The sequence below is a fragment of the Crinia signifera genome, chromosome 1 (genome assembly GCF_055691185.1).
Source record: "Crinia signifera chromosome 1, ASM5569118v1, whole genome shotgun sequence".
NCBI classification, from domain to species: domain Eukaryota; kingdom Metazoa; phylum Chordata; class Amphibia; order Anura; family Myobatrachidae; genus Crinia; species Crinia signifera.
The window spans coordinates 142,579,003-142,595,416 of record NC_139217.1 but is presented as its reverse complement, the minus strand read 5'-3'; the positions used below and the strand labels follow the sequence as shown (position 1 = coordinate 142,595,416).

Below are 16,414 nucleotides of genomic sequence, written 5' to 3'. Positions count from 1 at the left end.
AGCCAGTTCTTGAGGGTTAAAAGGAGCTGTACGGAACAGCCCATTTACCAGGAACAGGTTCAACAAATGAGTTCCCGTTTTCTGGAAAAAGGTTATTCTGGAGATTTGGTAGCAGAGGCCCAAAAAAAAGTAGATATTATAGATAGGACCACACTACTGTTAAAAGAAAGACCACCCAAAAAAAACAGACGAGAAATTGCAGTGGTCTTTTATCTGTAAATTTCATTGCCAACATAAAGAAGTTGAAATTATCTTTAAAAAAAATTGGTCGATATTACAAAAAGACCCTATCTTGGGCCCAAACCTACCTGATCGACCGGGTTTTATATACAGACGATCAAAAACTATTAAGGACACAGTGGTGAAGAGTGCATTAGAAATACCCAAAAGAAGTAGCATAAGAAGCCAAGGCTTCCACCGCTGTGGACTTTGCCTAATGTGTCGTTCCACCAAAGGCGTAAGCAAAATTAAAGACTTTGAGGTGAAAAATCAGAAATATGTAATTAAAGATTTCCTCACCTGTAACACCAGAAACTTAGTCTACGCCTTAGAATGCAAATGTTGTCTGGTCTACATAGGCAAGACAACCAGAAGTCTAAAAACTTGGTTATCAGAACATGTTTATAACATTAAAAAAGGCCTGGAGAGTCACACAGTTTCCGCACACTTTAAGAAGGTACATGGCTCGAACCCCAGTTTTTTTAAATCTTTTTGGGGGATCCAATCCATCAGCCCGAACTGGCGGTATAATAACTTGGATGCCAGATTAGCTAGGGCCGAAATGGAATGGATATATAAGTTACACACTTTGGTACCACATGGCCTAAATAGTGAATTTGAGCTGAAGTGGTTCTTGTAGCCTAGTGCCTTCTTATAGTAAACTTTTTATCTCTTTTTATTTTTTTGTATCCTCTTGTACTTTTGTATTTTTGTATTTTTATATGATTGTAATTTTATATGTATATTGTATAGTGTAATTAATTGTAATTTTTTCTCTGTATCTTATATTGCATATTTGGATATATGGACGCTAAAATTCCTGTACATATCTGCACTTTATCTGGACTGAGCATGGACATAAAAATGGCGGTGCGTTCCGGATGAAATATGCATTCCAAAAGAGTCAGGAAGAATAAATGCATCTTAAAGATGGAGTTGCGTCTCATAGGAACGAACGATGCGTTCCAAAAGCCGGAAGTGATGGAGAAAAACCATCACAGAAAGACGGAACGTCACTTCCGGTTTTGGAAACCCGGAAGTGCACAGCGGCGAGATCGTGGCGGCTGTTGTTAATTATGTAATTGGAAGGGGTATAAGAAGGCCCCGTCCGATGGTGTCCATTGAGCTTCTGATGAAGGGCAATTCCTGCCCGAAAGCGCGTTTAAGCTAAGTGAACACCACCGAACGGACCCTATCCTGAGGCCACTGGAAGGAGCTGCATCCCCACTGAGGACCGCTGGTCGGATATCCAGAGGGTTTTTTGCGTGATCTCCACGGCACAGTATTTGGGATCCTGTCACCCTGAATGGGTATTTTGCTTGTTTTTATCGATCACATGTGAGTGTAACTAATAAATTGTTATTTTAATTTTGAAAAACGGTGTTGCACTATATACCTTCTTATCGAGTCCCCAGGGAACGTTAATTTGGAGGACCATGTTGGATTGAGAGAGAGATAAAGACCTTGTTGATATGCGCATATATGCTTATGAAATGTGAGTGACCTGATCAAACAGCACTATTCCCTTCATATCCCAACAATACTACACTATGGTTTCTTTCTGTGTTTGAGTTTTCTTTTAGATCTAAGGAAGCTCTACCCTAAAGTATATATACCATTGTGTAAGTGGTCATATTTATCTTGTGTTAACACTCGCCAGTGGATTTACAAATAATTCTGTTTGTATCCTATGTCTCTTTGAGCCTTTTGGTGAAGGCTTCTTTTTGTATTTCCTGGGCAGAGTGTCATTGCTTGCCCTGTGGGTTGCTTAGTAACACACTTTTCTATCCAATTACTCATACATCAAGACAGATGCCATGTGGATCAATCCCACAACAAGGTACACATTTGACACCAGAATGGAACACCCACATTCTGTAGATCTATTTCTCTGTTATTTTTGGGGTTTAAAATAATAAATATATAAAAGTAAAAATAATAATAATAAAAATATTAATAATAATAAAAAAAAAAATAGAAATAAAAATAAAAATGCACAGATGTATAAAGGATAAAAGTAATAATAGTAAACTTTGAAAAAAGAGAAAGCAAAGGAGAGGTGAGAGGGGGAACAGTGTACAGAAGTATCTAGATACACACCTCCCTCAAATGGCACATAACTGATGACATTCTTGTTGCCACATGACTCTCTGTAACCTGTATTTGTAATATGCTTGGACAGTTGCAATATTACAATAGTATGAGTTAATAATCCGGTATCAAGGGGGTTTGTACTTGAGAAATTTCACAATCATGGCTTTATATCAGGGGTTCCCAATCTTTTTCTAATCACGGCACCCTAGAGTATCAGAATTTTTCCAAGGCACCCCATGGCCCCCAAAAATATATATCAATCTAAGTAGATTTGTGTTTATATGTGCTTCTTAGGTTTAGTTGTGTGGTAAAGGGCAGGGTTTGGTTCTGATTGTACACATTTTATGATTGGCAGCCACCAGCACTGGTTTTGTCCAGAAATAATTGATCATAAATAATTTTCACTGGTCCTGGACGACCAACCCGAGGCACCCCTGCAACTGTCCCGAGGCACCCCAGGGAGCCGCGGCACACAGTTTGGGAACCACTGCTTTATATATTGTTCTGTTCAATAGATTAGTTGAAACCAGCAGGAAAAAGGGTGTCCAGTGTGTATATCCAGTAAGCCTCCTGCCTACATAAGGTATTGAAGTGGTCACCTCCTCAAGGTGTAGATCTCACCACCACAATACTGAATACATTCAACACATCAATGTTGCATTGATGTTTGATCTTCACATGTCTTGAAAGGCTGTGGGTCCTTATATTCAATACATTCCTCCTATGTTCGAGGAATCTGGTATCGAGGGCACGGGTCATTCATCCAACATATTGAACCCCACAGATGCAAGAAATTACGTATATCACATAGGTGGATGAGCAGTCTATATGACCATTGATGATATGTTTAGTGACCAACATAGTGGAGACAAATTCTTTGCCCTAACTGACTAATTGACAGGTTATGCACTTTGTTTATTTGTTATTTGTTTATTTTAATTTCTATTTTCCCATTTGTATATATATATTTTTTTTTCTATTTTTTTATTTTATATTTTTATTATTTTTATATTTTTATTAGTTTAAACCCGAAACAACTGAGAAATAGATCTACAGAATGTGGGTGTCTCATTCGGGTGTCGAACATGGTCCTTGTTGTGGGGTTGATCTACATGGCTATACATCTGTCTTGATAAGCCACAAACCTAAATGACACACAGAAACGATCACTCTCAAATTCTACATGTTTTTCACAATAAATAATCCCTATGTTTGGATTGTGATTATTCAAGTCTAGATAGACTGGATAAATAATTATATAATTGAACCTGTACTACTGTATGTCGGAGGTCTGCATAGGGAGCCGTGTGCTTATCTAGGTGAACCACGTCTCTAAGGCCCTTATTCTGGTTGGTGCGGTCAGAGCCGCACACGGGGCTCCGACCGCACAAACCAAGGGCCGCCCACCCGACGGATCGCCACGGCCGTCCGTACACGGACGGCTGGCGATCCGCACAAAAATGGTGGAGGCTACGCCTCCACCATGGTGGGAGCTGCCCCCTGCCTTCGATGGTCGACGACCATCGAAGGCAGGCCCGCACGCCGCGGCAGCTCCCGCAAGCTCAGACCACACGGACAATCGTCCGTGTGGGAGCTTGAAAGGGGGCTGAAAGCTGACATCCGGCGACGTCAGCTTTCCGCCCCCATGTCATGGTAATGAGGGCGTCATGCCCTCATTACCATGCACACGCCCCGCGTTTGCATGGGAACGCCCATGAAACGCGGGGCGTACACATAGGGTAATGAGGGGCTGAAGCCCCTCACGCCCCTATACGCCCCCTTTGCGGCGGACGAAATCCGTCTGCGGCGAAGGGGGCTGCACATGCGCAGAATGACCTCTGCGCATGTGCAGAACTAAAACATCGGCGGTACGGCCGCACGCGGGCCGTACCGTCCGATTTAGAATAAGGGCCTAAGTGCCTGCACCTGCTTGTATTCTCTGATAATTACCTAGCCTTTGGAAACAAAGTATCTGAAAATGCCATACTCCTACATTTTTTTGCTTTCGAGTATCTTTTTTGTCATTTAATGATTGTTCTTTATGTATATATTTAAATGAGTTGTATCTATTTTTTATGATGTAACTGATATAAAGATAGACATTGCTCAGTAACAGATAAATTGCATCTATCCATTTTAATCAATCTATGTATCCCGATTTTAGAGGGTTACACCTGCACACCTGAACTCTCTGATTACTAGTCAACACTGATTGGCTGATAAGCCTTTTAAATATAGCACAACAAGAAAGAACTTTTCAGGCGCAGATTTGAAAAATATAGATAAATTGCTTAAGTGGATATATATCCCAATTCACTGGGGTGCTTCAAATTGGTATATACTGTATATGCAGTTCCAAACAAAGAACAACAATTCTACAGAATAAACATTAATAAATGAAAGTGCATGTATACCAAAATATGAAATTTATTAAAAAAAACAATATTAAAATGACGTTTATAGGCAATCTTAGATAAAACTAATATATATAGCGTACCCTTGGGCAATGTCCCTTAATTTAGTGTCAATGTCCAGAGACCAGTGGTGTAGCTAGGTGCCACGATGCCCGGAGCAATTGCATGTTTCGCCCCCCTCCCCCTGTGCCTGCTTCTTACCCTGTGTCCCCTATGCCTGCTCCTTACCCAATGTCCCTTGTGTCTGCTCCTTACCCCATGCCCCCTGTGCCTGATGCCTACCCTGTGCCCCATGAAAAAAGGGGTGGGAGCACAAGGCTCCGTAGCAGCACTTGTGCAGTAAAAAAAATATTTTCAATTAGAAAGATTGGATGATCTTTACAAATTGTTTATTAATAAAACAGACTGTATACTGTATAAATAAAAAGGTGGGGGGGGTACATGAATTGGTACTCTTTACCTAGAAGGGCGCCCATCGCGGGCATCGCATGTACATCGCATGCCATTATAATGTGAGCGAACGCGGATACCTTCACAGGTATCCGCGTCCCCTCGCGGGCTTCACAGGTGTCCACGTCGCCTCGCGGGGCTCGCTACGCTCGCCATGCTTCGGGCTCGGTGGCTCGCTGCACTCGCCACACTTTCTATTCTCAACTCCATGCCGAAGTGGATAGTGGGGGTATGAAAAGGTCGTAGGACGAGTACCGCTGCGCTCGCCACGCTTCGGGTTCACGTTGATCGTGGGGTGGCGTTAACAATTGGGGGGGCCATTTCACTCTTCAGGGTGCCTATTTGGCCTCTGTGGGCCATTTAACATTGTTCCTTATGGAAAATCGGGTCAATTGGGACATTTAACATTGTTCCCTATGGGAAATTGCGGTAATCGCGTCGGTCACATCGCATGCGATTTTTTAGTCGCATGCGATGTGACCGACGCGATTTTTTACCTTGCGATGTCCAAGATCAAAATCGTGGGCACCCTTCTAGGTAAAGAGTACCCATGAATTTCACATGAAATATCAATTAATAAAAAATATTAAAACACTCTGCATGCCTGGCTTGTTTTTGAATCATATGTAATTGGATCACAATTAAAGTGAGCAATGTGCTTGTTTTATAATTACCACTTTTACTCACTTTCAGGAAAGAGCCCTGTACCCCCTTGGGCCATACAGAAACTTCACCTTCACCCTTGCTGTTGTACACAGAGCACTTCAGGTCGATATCCCCAGCTGTGGTCTTCAAACATCCTCCTGGCGGTAGGGGCAGTCCGGTCCGGCTCGTAAATCCAGCACCCGTCAGCTACCTGATGTGCGGCGCTGAGGGCTTCTATCTAGGCGGCTGATAACATCTTCCCAGACACGGCATTCCACTAACACCTCCCGTGGCGTTATTGAGGAGCGCACCCTACAGACATCTATTGGAGCATTACTAACATCCCACCGAGTACTGCCTAGGTCCGGTAAGCTCCGGTGCGTGGAACTACAAGAACATTAATGCCCGCCAACCAGCATCCAAACTTTAAGGAGCAACAAGTGGTGAGATATCTTGTTCTACAATAATCATAGTATTGTCTGACTTTACAAAGGATTATTGACTTTCATCAGTCCCAGAATTTAAAATAGAGACTGTGGTGCACACCAGTCTCTGGACATTGACACTAAATTAAGGGACATTGCCCAAGGGTACAATATATATATTAGTTTTATCTAAGATTGCCTATAAATGTCATTTTAATATAGTTTTTTTAATAAATTTCATATATTGGTATACATGCGCTTTAATTTAGTAATGTTTCTTTTAAATATAGGATTACAAATGAGCCTCAATATCTTGTGAGGAGACCGCAAAATAATCATAGCGGAGAAACGCGTCAAGAGATGGGGTCTCTATATGAAAACATCCATCCACCAATTGCTTAAAGCACTTTCTAAATTTTGAGCGCTCTCCCTCCAGGGAACACAAGTAAGGAAAAAGGGGGGAGAGATAGTAGCGCTAATGACAATATAAATTTATAATTGTTAATAGATCTGTCAAATCCAGCTGCTGACTTATTAGGATAACCAATCCTACCAGAAAGAGCCAAAGAACAAGAGTGTAAGAGAGCGCTTGGATTTGAGAGATATATTTTTTATATATACCAGTTTTTAATATGTAGATACAGGCAAAAACATTTTTTCAAAAATTAAAAATAATTTAATTATCAGTCACAAAGGTACCGGCCGATACCAAACAATTAACACATATACTTAAGAGATATCACAATACAAATTGGGATTACCCTAAAGAGAGAAAAAAACAGAATATACATATAAAATGAAGGATAAAAAAGGTGTATATATATCATTCCCCTACAGAATCCTCTTCAAACACCTCACACTCACATACAGGGCCATCTCTAATTCCATTGCTCCATATATCTCTAACCTCATCTCCATTCATACACCCTCCCGCCCTCTACGGTCAGCTGACGACTGTCGTCTCTCCTCCACCCTGATCACTGCTTCCCATGCTAGAGTACAGGACTTTGCCCGTGCTGCACCCCTTCAGTGGAACGCACTCCCTCGCTCCATTAGACTCTCCCCGACCTTGCAAAGCTTCAAACGAGCACTGAAAACTCACCTTTTCATCAAAGCGTACCCTTCCACTGCATAAACCAGCTGGTTCTCCGACCCCTTGCCTGTTTACATCCTGCTATATAACCACCACCCCCTCGCTTGCACCTCTTGTAATCTGTCTGTCTCCCCTTCCTACTAGATTGTAAGCTCCTCCGAGTAGGGCCCTCTTCCCTCCTGTTGTCAAAGCCCACTTCTCTTCACATTTCACTCACTGCTCTCCTTTACTCCAACACCCAGTGACCATCTTCATACTCATCTCCATCATTGGCCTCAAGCCTCTAGTTGTATGTTGATTGGGTCCTCACTACTTACATTTAAGCTGTAATGTGTATTGAACTGTGGTGCTCTTTTATTTGTACTGTATTTTTGTTATTTATTCAATGTTATGCCAAGTTTTGTCTCCCTGTATTGTTCCTTTGTACGGCGCTGCGAAACACTTGTGGCGCCTTATAAATAAAATAATAATAATAATAATAATAATATATATATATACACACACACACACAATTTGATCCACTTATAGCAACCTGATGTTGAAGCAGTCCAAATATTAGGCAGATAAAGCAGTCCAATATTAGTTGTTTTAGTGATTAGTGTATTTACCACCTCCTCTGTATATGCAGGCTGGAGGGTATCAGGCAAAAGGGTGTTAGTCTGATATTAAAGCAGTCCGCATATTAGGCAGGTATTAGCAGTCCAGCGTTAGTGGTATTAGTTGTAATGATAATAATTATTAGTATATTTACCACCTCTTCTGTTTGTGCAGGCTGGAGAGCATCAGGCAAAAGGGTGTAATCTTCAGACCACAAAAGGGTATTCAAAGGAATAAGATGGAGATGCAGCGCATTAGCGGTGTGTAGTTCCCAGTAAGCCGGCCGGCAGTACCTTTTAGTGTAGATAAAATAGATTGCGAACTGACGCGTTTCCCCGCTTCCTTGTGTAGGCGGCTTTCTCAAAGATCAGGTGATCTTTGAGAAAGCCGCCTACACAAGGAAGCGGGGAAACGCGTCAGTTCGCAATCTATTTTATCTACACTAAAAGGTACTGCCGGCCGGCTTACTGGGAACTACACACCGCTAATGCGCTGCATCTCCATCTTATTCCTTTGAATACCCTTTTGTGGTCTGAAGATTACACCCTCTGCCTGATGCTCTCCAGCCTGCACAAACAGAAGAGGTGGTAAATATACTAATAATTATTATCATTACAACTAATACCACTAACGCTGGACTGCTAATACCTGCCTAATATGCGGACTGCTTTAATATCAGACTTACACCCTTTTGCCTGATACCCTCCAGCCTGCATATACAGAGGAGGTGGTAAATACACTAATCACTAAAACAACTAATATTGGACTGCTTTATCTGCCTAATATTTGGACTGCTTCAACATCAGGTTTCTATAAGTGGATCAAAGTGTGTGTGTGTCTATATATATATATATATATATATATATATACACCTTTTTTTATCCTTCATTTTATATGTATATTCTGTTTTTTTTCTTCTCTTTAGGGTAATCCCAATTTGTATTGTGATATCTCTTAATTATATGTGTTAATTGTTTGGTATCGGTCGGTACCTTTGTGACTGATAATTAAATTATTTTTTATTTTTGAAAAAATGTTTTTGTCTGTATCTTCATATTAAAAACTGGTATATATAAAAAATATATCTCTCAAATCCAAGCGCTCTCTTACACTCTTGTTATTTAACACAAGTAAGGAGCTACCCACTTCACCGCATTAACAGGACACTTTAATTAACAGGAGGCCAAGCATAGTACTCCTTTAATAATTTAACTACTAAGATTGAGTGGATTGTAGATGTGAAGTTTCATATTATATATATTTTATATTGATTTATATGTATTGTTTTATATGCTATATGGGCCAAAAAATTTGCAAAATACAATTGTGTATTACATCCTGTATTTTTTATTTAATTGGATCAGTGCTCTCTCTTCTTCAATTCTATTGACCTTCATATATTGCTCCCCTATTCACTTTATTGGCCTTGCTGGTATGGTTATATCGTTGTCCACTTTCTATCTATAAAACCACTTCTTTAGTATATCTACAGTACCTTATTCAACATCCACCTCTCTACTTCCAGTGTATGTTGGAGTCCAATAATCTTTTAAGATGTAATCATCTTTCTCTTTGCTATTTCCAGATGGAACATTATCTAAAGCTCAGCAAGTCTCAAATCGATCTGACAATTTTCTATCTTCCCAGAGTCATCACCTCTCTGTAAATCTTCCTTAAAATAAATAACATCACAATCTCCTCAGTCTCCCAAGTCACTGTCTTTGTGTCACACTTGGTTCCACCCTCCAATTTATTCTATATATCCATTCTGACTGGAGATTAGACATTCCCTACTGCCAGAATACAAATTTGTCTTTTCCAAGAAGCCAACCAAATTACTTCCCATTCACAGTCCTTCCTCTTGACTACTGCAGCCTCTCTGACATTCCACTCACCCATCTGGAATGCTTCTTAAATGTCACAGCATTTATGTTTTGCTACTCCACATTTACTCTAGTCATTTTCAAGTCCATTCACTGACTCCATGTATCCTCCGGAATCCAATTAAAATGACTCACCCTTATCTACAAAACCCACAGTAACACCATCAATTCAGGAATCTCATATTTTATCTCATGATGCTGTTGCATTTTGAGATCTGCTGCTGACCTGTGCCTCTCCACATAATTCTGATCTGAAAGTATGCTCATGACACAAATACAGTAGAATTGTGAACATTTGTATGATAATCAAAAACCTTGACATACCATCAAAGTACAGTGATAATGTGTTTTCAACATTATAAAAAAGACAACTTTTTGATGAGGACAGAGACATTAAACATATTTAGAAATGTAACTAAGCATATATTATACATTTTTGCTCAGATTCTAAGTAAAAAACACAGTATTGCTGTTCCATACCCTGGATGGTCCACCACATGCAGAGTGACTAAAAATATAATGTACCAATTTCCTGAAAGATAAACACCTGAAGTGCTGGAACAAGAATGCTGTGTTCCATTCTTTGGTCAGATCTACTTTCTATTTTTTTTGTTTATCGGCCCACATTTAAAACACCAATTAGTCAATTTGCATATTCCCTTAATTACTTATTCATCTCTAGTTCTACACCAAATATCTCTAAATAAAAACCTGAACATTACCAAAAGAAGTCATCTTTTTTTTCTCCATCAATAAATGTTTTTATTGTGACAGATTTTTAATATGGGGTACAGAAGAGAAAAAGCGGAATTTCAGGGGAGGGGGGGTAGGGGGTAACAGACATATTCAGAACACAGTGTACTTTGCTATGCAGAACGAACAACGTATGGATGACATATAATTACAGATAACAATAACAGATAATAATATATAAGGCAAAGTTATATCAGGTCCTATTACACTTCCTAAGTAGGTAGGATCTGTTGAGTTGGGTAAATATGTATATGTAGCCCTTATTATTATTATTGAACCTCTGGAGGTTCATTTAGACTGAACTGACGTGGATCTGTAAGAGGAGGAGGGGAAAATTTAGCACCAATACCCCCCAATGTAGTACAAAAAGAGCCTAATTCAGGTTTGCTTGGCACTGAGCACGTGAGACACCGCCCCACTAAATACCCGCCTTTACCAATACCCCTCGGTACCATGTGAGGGATTGTGTAACAATAACATATCTCCCCGCATGCCCTAACTGCATGAGAAATCATTCAATGGCCGTCGATCATTGAATGATTTCTCCTGCCTTCACAAATAAAAGTCTGTGAAAATTGACTTTCATTTGCATTCGGCTGGATGAAGAGGGGGCGGGCATTGGCCTGCCCGCATACCAATTGGAACGCCCAGCATTTTCATGGGGACACCTATACAACGCTGGGCGTTGCCATGGCCTAGCACTATTCCCACTGCTGTCCACCCCCCAGCCCACCAGAATGGTTGCGTGCGGTTTGGCGACTATGTAAGTCACTGAAGCCATTCGAAAAGAGGAGTTTCACCTGCGCATAAATGACCCTGTGCATGAGCACTACCCAAAACATTGGTGTAATGCTTTCTTAAGCACTGGGTATGAATGTATTATAATAAAGTGCCTCCACCCCAAGCGTGTGTTATCTCAACTATGAGTTGAGGTGTTGTTATAATAATAATAATATAAGAGGTGAGCTTGGGGAATCACCCCTATGAATGTTTAATAAAGCAATAGTTTTTAAAAATGTATTTTACAGTACAATAATATAATATACAAATATAATTCAATACACCAAAAGCCGATGCAGTCATGGTAAAACTCACAACAAAGTTTTATTTAACTGGAACGGGAGACTTGTAGTTGTACTAAGAAGCACTTCTCTGAGGCCTCCGTCAAGACTTAGAAAAAAATATTAGGCAACCCTACCGTATTCAACTAAAACCAATAACATAGAGTACATTTTACAAGCAAACAAATTATTAATTTTAAACCTTCAAAATGACAGTTTCATATAACACTATCAGGGTCTCACTCAATGGTAATTACCCTTTAAATTATTATTGTGTAATGGAATCAGTGTACAGTAGTCTTTGTGTTATAACTAAAAAATATATATGCGCTTTTATATTTTGTTGCAGAGCTCCAAAGTTATCAAATCATGAATTTTCATGAGCCACAAAAGTTCCCACCTTAGTCCTGTAAGGTGAGTTGGCAAGTAATAGGAGTTGAAACTTCTAGGAAGTATTTGTAATCCAATATAGTAATAGACTGAAAGTTATTTAAGAAAGGATTATATAAATGAGTTCCAACTCACGGATCTGTTCTTTCTTAACAAGCTGAACTTTCCTGAGTTGAACTTGTGTTATTTAAATAAGCTACACTTGTAGTCAATCATATATACTTCTCCTGTATTGGTTTCCATGACCTGTGGCTGCTGCATACAGAAAGAATAGTCTCCTCAAAGCTATTTAGAATTCTATTCGGTATATGAAACGTTGTCAGCTGATACTATTGTAATAAATATGACAGATACCTTGCTCGACCCAAGAGTACTTTAGGCAGTTATAACTTTACTAATGCTCTCTGAGGTAACTTTTGTATCCTGTTTGTAAATCTGAATTTGAGGAAAATGATTTACAGATTTTGGTACCCCGGGAATGAATTGAGTTAACCACCAGGAAGCTGACCCCCTCTGCGAAGATGAAAATTTGGGGACAGAATGACATTCTGGCAGACCTTGCCAGCAGCACCAGGGCGCTTGTTGCGGCCCAGGCAGCCAATCCACCTGCTGGCCTACCCCGTGCTGCCAGAAGGGAGCCACCACCAGCCCCTTCCTCAGCAGCTGAGCCTCCTGAGGCCACAGTCCGACGAGGACGAAGACGGCTGCCCCAAGTCCCCCCCACCCAAGGGGAAAAAAGGCCGGAATAAATAATGTGGTGCCACCTTATTGACTTTGTCTGCGGTTTTGCCCCAAATCTTCACCTTTGCTCTGGAAGGCCACTTCCTGTGTGAGAACTCTTTTTATTCCCATGCAAAGGGTACCAAAATCCAAAGTTCACTGTCTTCAAATGTAGGCTCTTGTTTTGATGTTGGGTATCCTGGCTAGCATAATTCCTGGATGATGCAGATCCTATGTTGGTGTGGTCTTTGATTTCAGCATGCACCTGTTGGGTCTCGCAAGTTTCGGTACTTATGTAGTATCTGGGCTGCCGATTTTCTGATTGTATGCCTTACCTTAAGGCATACAATCAGATGCGATTCGACGTGATTTTCGGCAAAATCGCATCGAATCGCATCCGAAAATGCGATGCGATTTTGCATAGGATTCAATGTTAACAAGGTCCTGTTCATTTCTCCACTATCCAAGTGGGCATGGAGTTGGATATAAACTTGTGGCGAGCGTAGCGAGCCACCGAGCCCAAAACGTGACGAGCGAAGCGAGCCCCGCGAGGGGACGCAGATTTCTTAAAAAGCATTCTGTGTCCCCTCGCGGGGCTCGCTACGCTCGTCACGCTTTGGGCTCCGTGGCTCGCTACAGGTTTATATCCAACTCCAGGCCCACTTGGATAGTGGGGAAAGGAAAAGGACCCCTTTTTCCCATTGAATTATATGTTAAAATGGACTCAGATATTTTAACATTGAATCCTATGGAAAAATCGGGACCATCGCATCGCATACGATTTGGTCGCATGCGATGCGATGCTACCGATCTGACCCAATTTCTACATCGGACGCCCAGATACTACATAAGTACCCAAGTTTCTTATAATGGCACATTTTGTTATATCTGCTTTTTGAAATGTATTTTGCCAATTATGACAAACGAAGAATACCTTACTTTTTGCTGTGAAGCTTAACGGCAATAAAATCAATAAAAACACTTAAATGAACGTGTTTGATGCAAAATGTTTTGTGTGCAGTGTTGAACATCAATTAATTATTTGTGTGTATGTGTCAAACACATATTGTGTAGGGTCATCAAGTGTATGAAGTGATGGGTTAATGTGACATTTGAAAGAGAGGAATTAAAATGTATCCTAACTTCCCAAGCAGCAGTGATGGATGGTGTTAGTGAGTGGTAGAGGGCAAGATGTGTGTTTCCGCCAAACATGTAAAAATGGATAGTGTCAAACAGTCACCTAATACCGTTAGTAATGCCATGTTACAGAGTGGTGGGCAGAATCCTGGTTGATTCTGGCTCTAAATTGCACACCCTCAGTAATGAAAGGTGCCATCTGCTGAGAATAAATGGGTTACACAGAGAGAGAGGGTGCAAATGCACTATGCTATCATTACATTATAATATAATATATAATAAGAGGTTGTTGGTATATCATTGGCCAGTGATATTGGCCTGCCCACCAATCGTCCAGGTCACCTCTTGTCGAGCAGGTCCCTAACACTGCTCGACAAGACCTGTCGCCAGAGGTGACCTGGACGATTGGTGGGCAGGCCAATATCACTGGCCAATGATATACCAACAACCTGTTATTATATATTATATTATAATGTAATGATAGCATAGTGCATTTGCACCCTCTCTCTCTGTGTAACCCATTTATTCTCAGCAGATGGCACCTTTTATTACTGAGAGTGTGCAATTTAGAGCCAATTTCCCCTACCATGTATCTGTGTAGCAATACACACCTGAGGTTTGAGAATGCCTCAATCTAGATTAGCACCCCTCCCCCACCACCCTCTATGTTTTTAAGCAGGAAACCAGCATGGACTGCACTGAGACAGAGGCATAATTCCAAGTAAGTCCTATTTATTTGTGCATAGTGTCAGAAAATTTGGGGTTGGCATCTGGGCGTGGGGGCCCCGGGCTGCTCTGGCTGGACTGTCTCAGGGCATCACAACTTAAATACACAGTCACTTTTTATATCCTGTATGTCTATTATTTATGTATGCACTTTTTATTTCACATACTCTCTACCTTCAAACATATAGTAGGGACCTCCATACTTATAATTTCACCACTTTACTACCCCTATTCTTTATTGTGATGCCCTGGGGGGGGTCCTTGGCTGGATCATGTTTCGGGGTTCCCTGCGTCCCAGGTGGTGACCCCAGAGTGTTAGGGACCTGCTCGACAAGAGGTGACCTGGACGATTGGTGGGCAGGCCAATATCACTGGCCAATGATATACCAACAACCTCTTATTATATATTATATTATAATGTAATGATAGCATAGGGAATTTGCACTCTCTCTCTCTGTGCAACCCATTTATTCTCAGCAGATGGCACCTTTCATTACTGAGGGTGTGCAATTTAGAGCCAATTTTCCCATAATATGTGCATGAACAGCACCTATTTTTTTAAACATTGAAAGGAAAAAAGGTGTGCAAAAACATCAGTGGTGTTGTTAGACGTGATAGAGGTGTATAATGTAATGATGTGAAGTGTATGCTTGTGTTGCATAGTGAAAGTTGACACATGTCGACTCCTGTGAATTGTGTGTCCTGTTGAGCGAACATGACAGGCACACGTGCATTAAGGGGGTAGTTGCTTAAAAGAGACCTAATTCCACATATTCCAACATGTGTATTTGGGCTAACAAACAATGCGCAAAATCATACCTTGGAACGGTGGCAAGTGTATAAATTTAACCTTCCAATGTGTTTCAGGGCTGTGTATGGCTTGCAGGTAATCACATGAGCTATTACAATAAATTGCGTGCAGCATTGGTTATAATTGCATTTAGGTGTCAGTATTTTAGGTGTGGTTAGCTTTAATTAGCCGACCGATTGCGGCCAGACTGAGGCGGATGGTCTAAGAGTGGTATGGTCTAAGAGTGGTAAGGAGCATTCTTAGGCAGACCAATTGTTTTGTGCCTGAGCGGTTGCCGAGCCAAGCGGATGCACCCCCATGCAGTTTGAGTACACACCCCGTGTACGCCCATGTATTTGCCCAGTTTAGCACTGTTTTCTGGCCTCTCCCCCAAAAACGCCCACAATACGCCCACTTTCTCTGTGTGTGATCGGACACTTTTTTTGATCGGAGAGGTCCGTACGTGAGCAGTGTGCTGTCTTCGCACATGTGCATTGCGAAAGCTACGCATGCGCAATAGAAAAAAACGCATTCCGTCCGTACGCGGCATGGACCGATCCAACCAGAATAAGGGCCTTAAAAACCAGCCAGCTCACTGCAGCCTGTGGCCTGAAGTGGTTAAAAACAATATTGTGGGCATTGAGGCAGTCATAATTCATTGGACATTAATGTCATTGAGGTTAAAAATACTCTAGAAATATGAGTAATAGAATAAAGTTTACAACTTTATCCTATTAATCTAATGGCTAATAACTACTTCATTAACCCTTACAAGTGATTGACTGGCAATCAGTGACGTGCGGTGAGATAAGTGGTTGGTGAGGCACTGGCTTGGTGGAGCTAGCGCAAACGGGGTCTGTGGGGAGCGCTGGGTCTGCGTTACTTCTGCGCTGACAGGCAGCTGTGGGACCTGCTGCCTGCATAAGCAGCAGAGACCAGCAGAGCAGCTCCTGCCTGTCAGCGCAGAAGCAACCTGGACCCAGCGCTCCCCATAGACCCGTCAGCGCTGGCTACACC

At 41.3% G+C, this 16,414-nt stretch overlaps 1 long non-coding RNA gene across 1 annotated transcript in view; it reads left to right on the top strand.

The window, feature by feature from the left end:
• The window catches only part of LOC146061142 (uncharacterized), a 54,953-nt gene extending 45,267 nt beyond the window's left edge, over positions 1–9,686 (top strand). Inside the window, exons 2-4 of the long non-coding RNA XR_014470690.1 lie at positions 5,871–6,265; positions 6,538–6,692; positions 9,523–9,686. This is a non-coding gene — a long non-coding RNA (uncharacterized LOC146061142). The remainder of the gene's footprint in view (positions 1–5,870; positions 6,266–6,537; positions 6,693–9,522) is intronic.
• Positions 9,687–16,414: the final 6,728 nt, after the last annotated feature.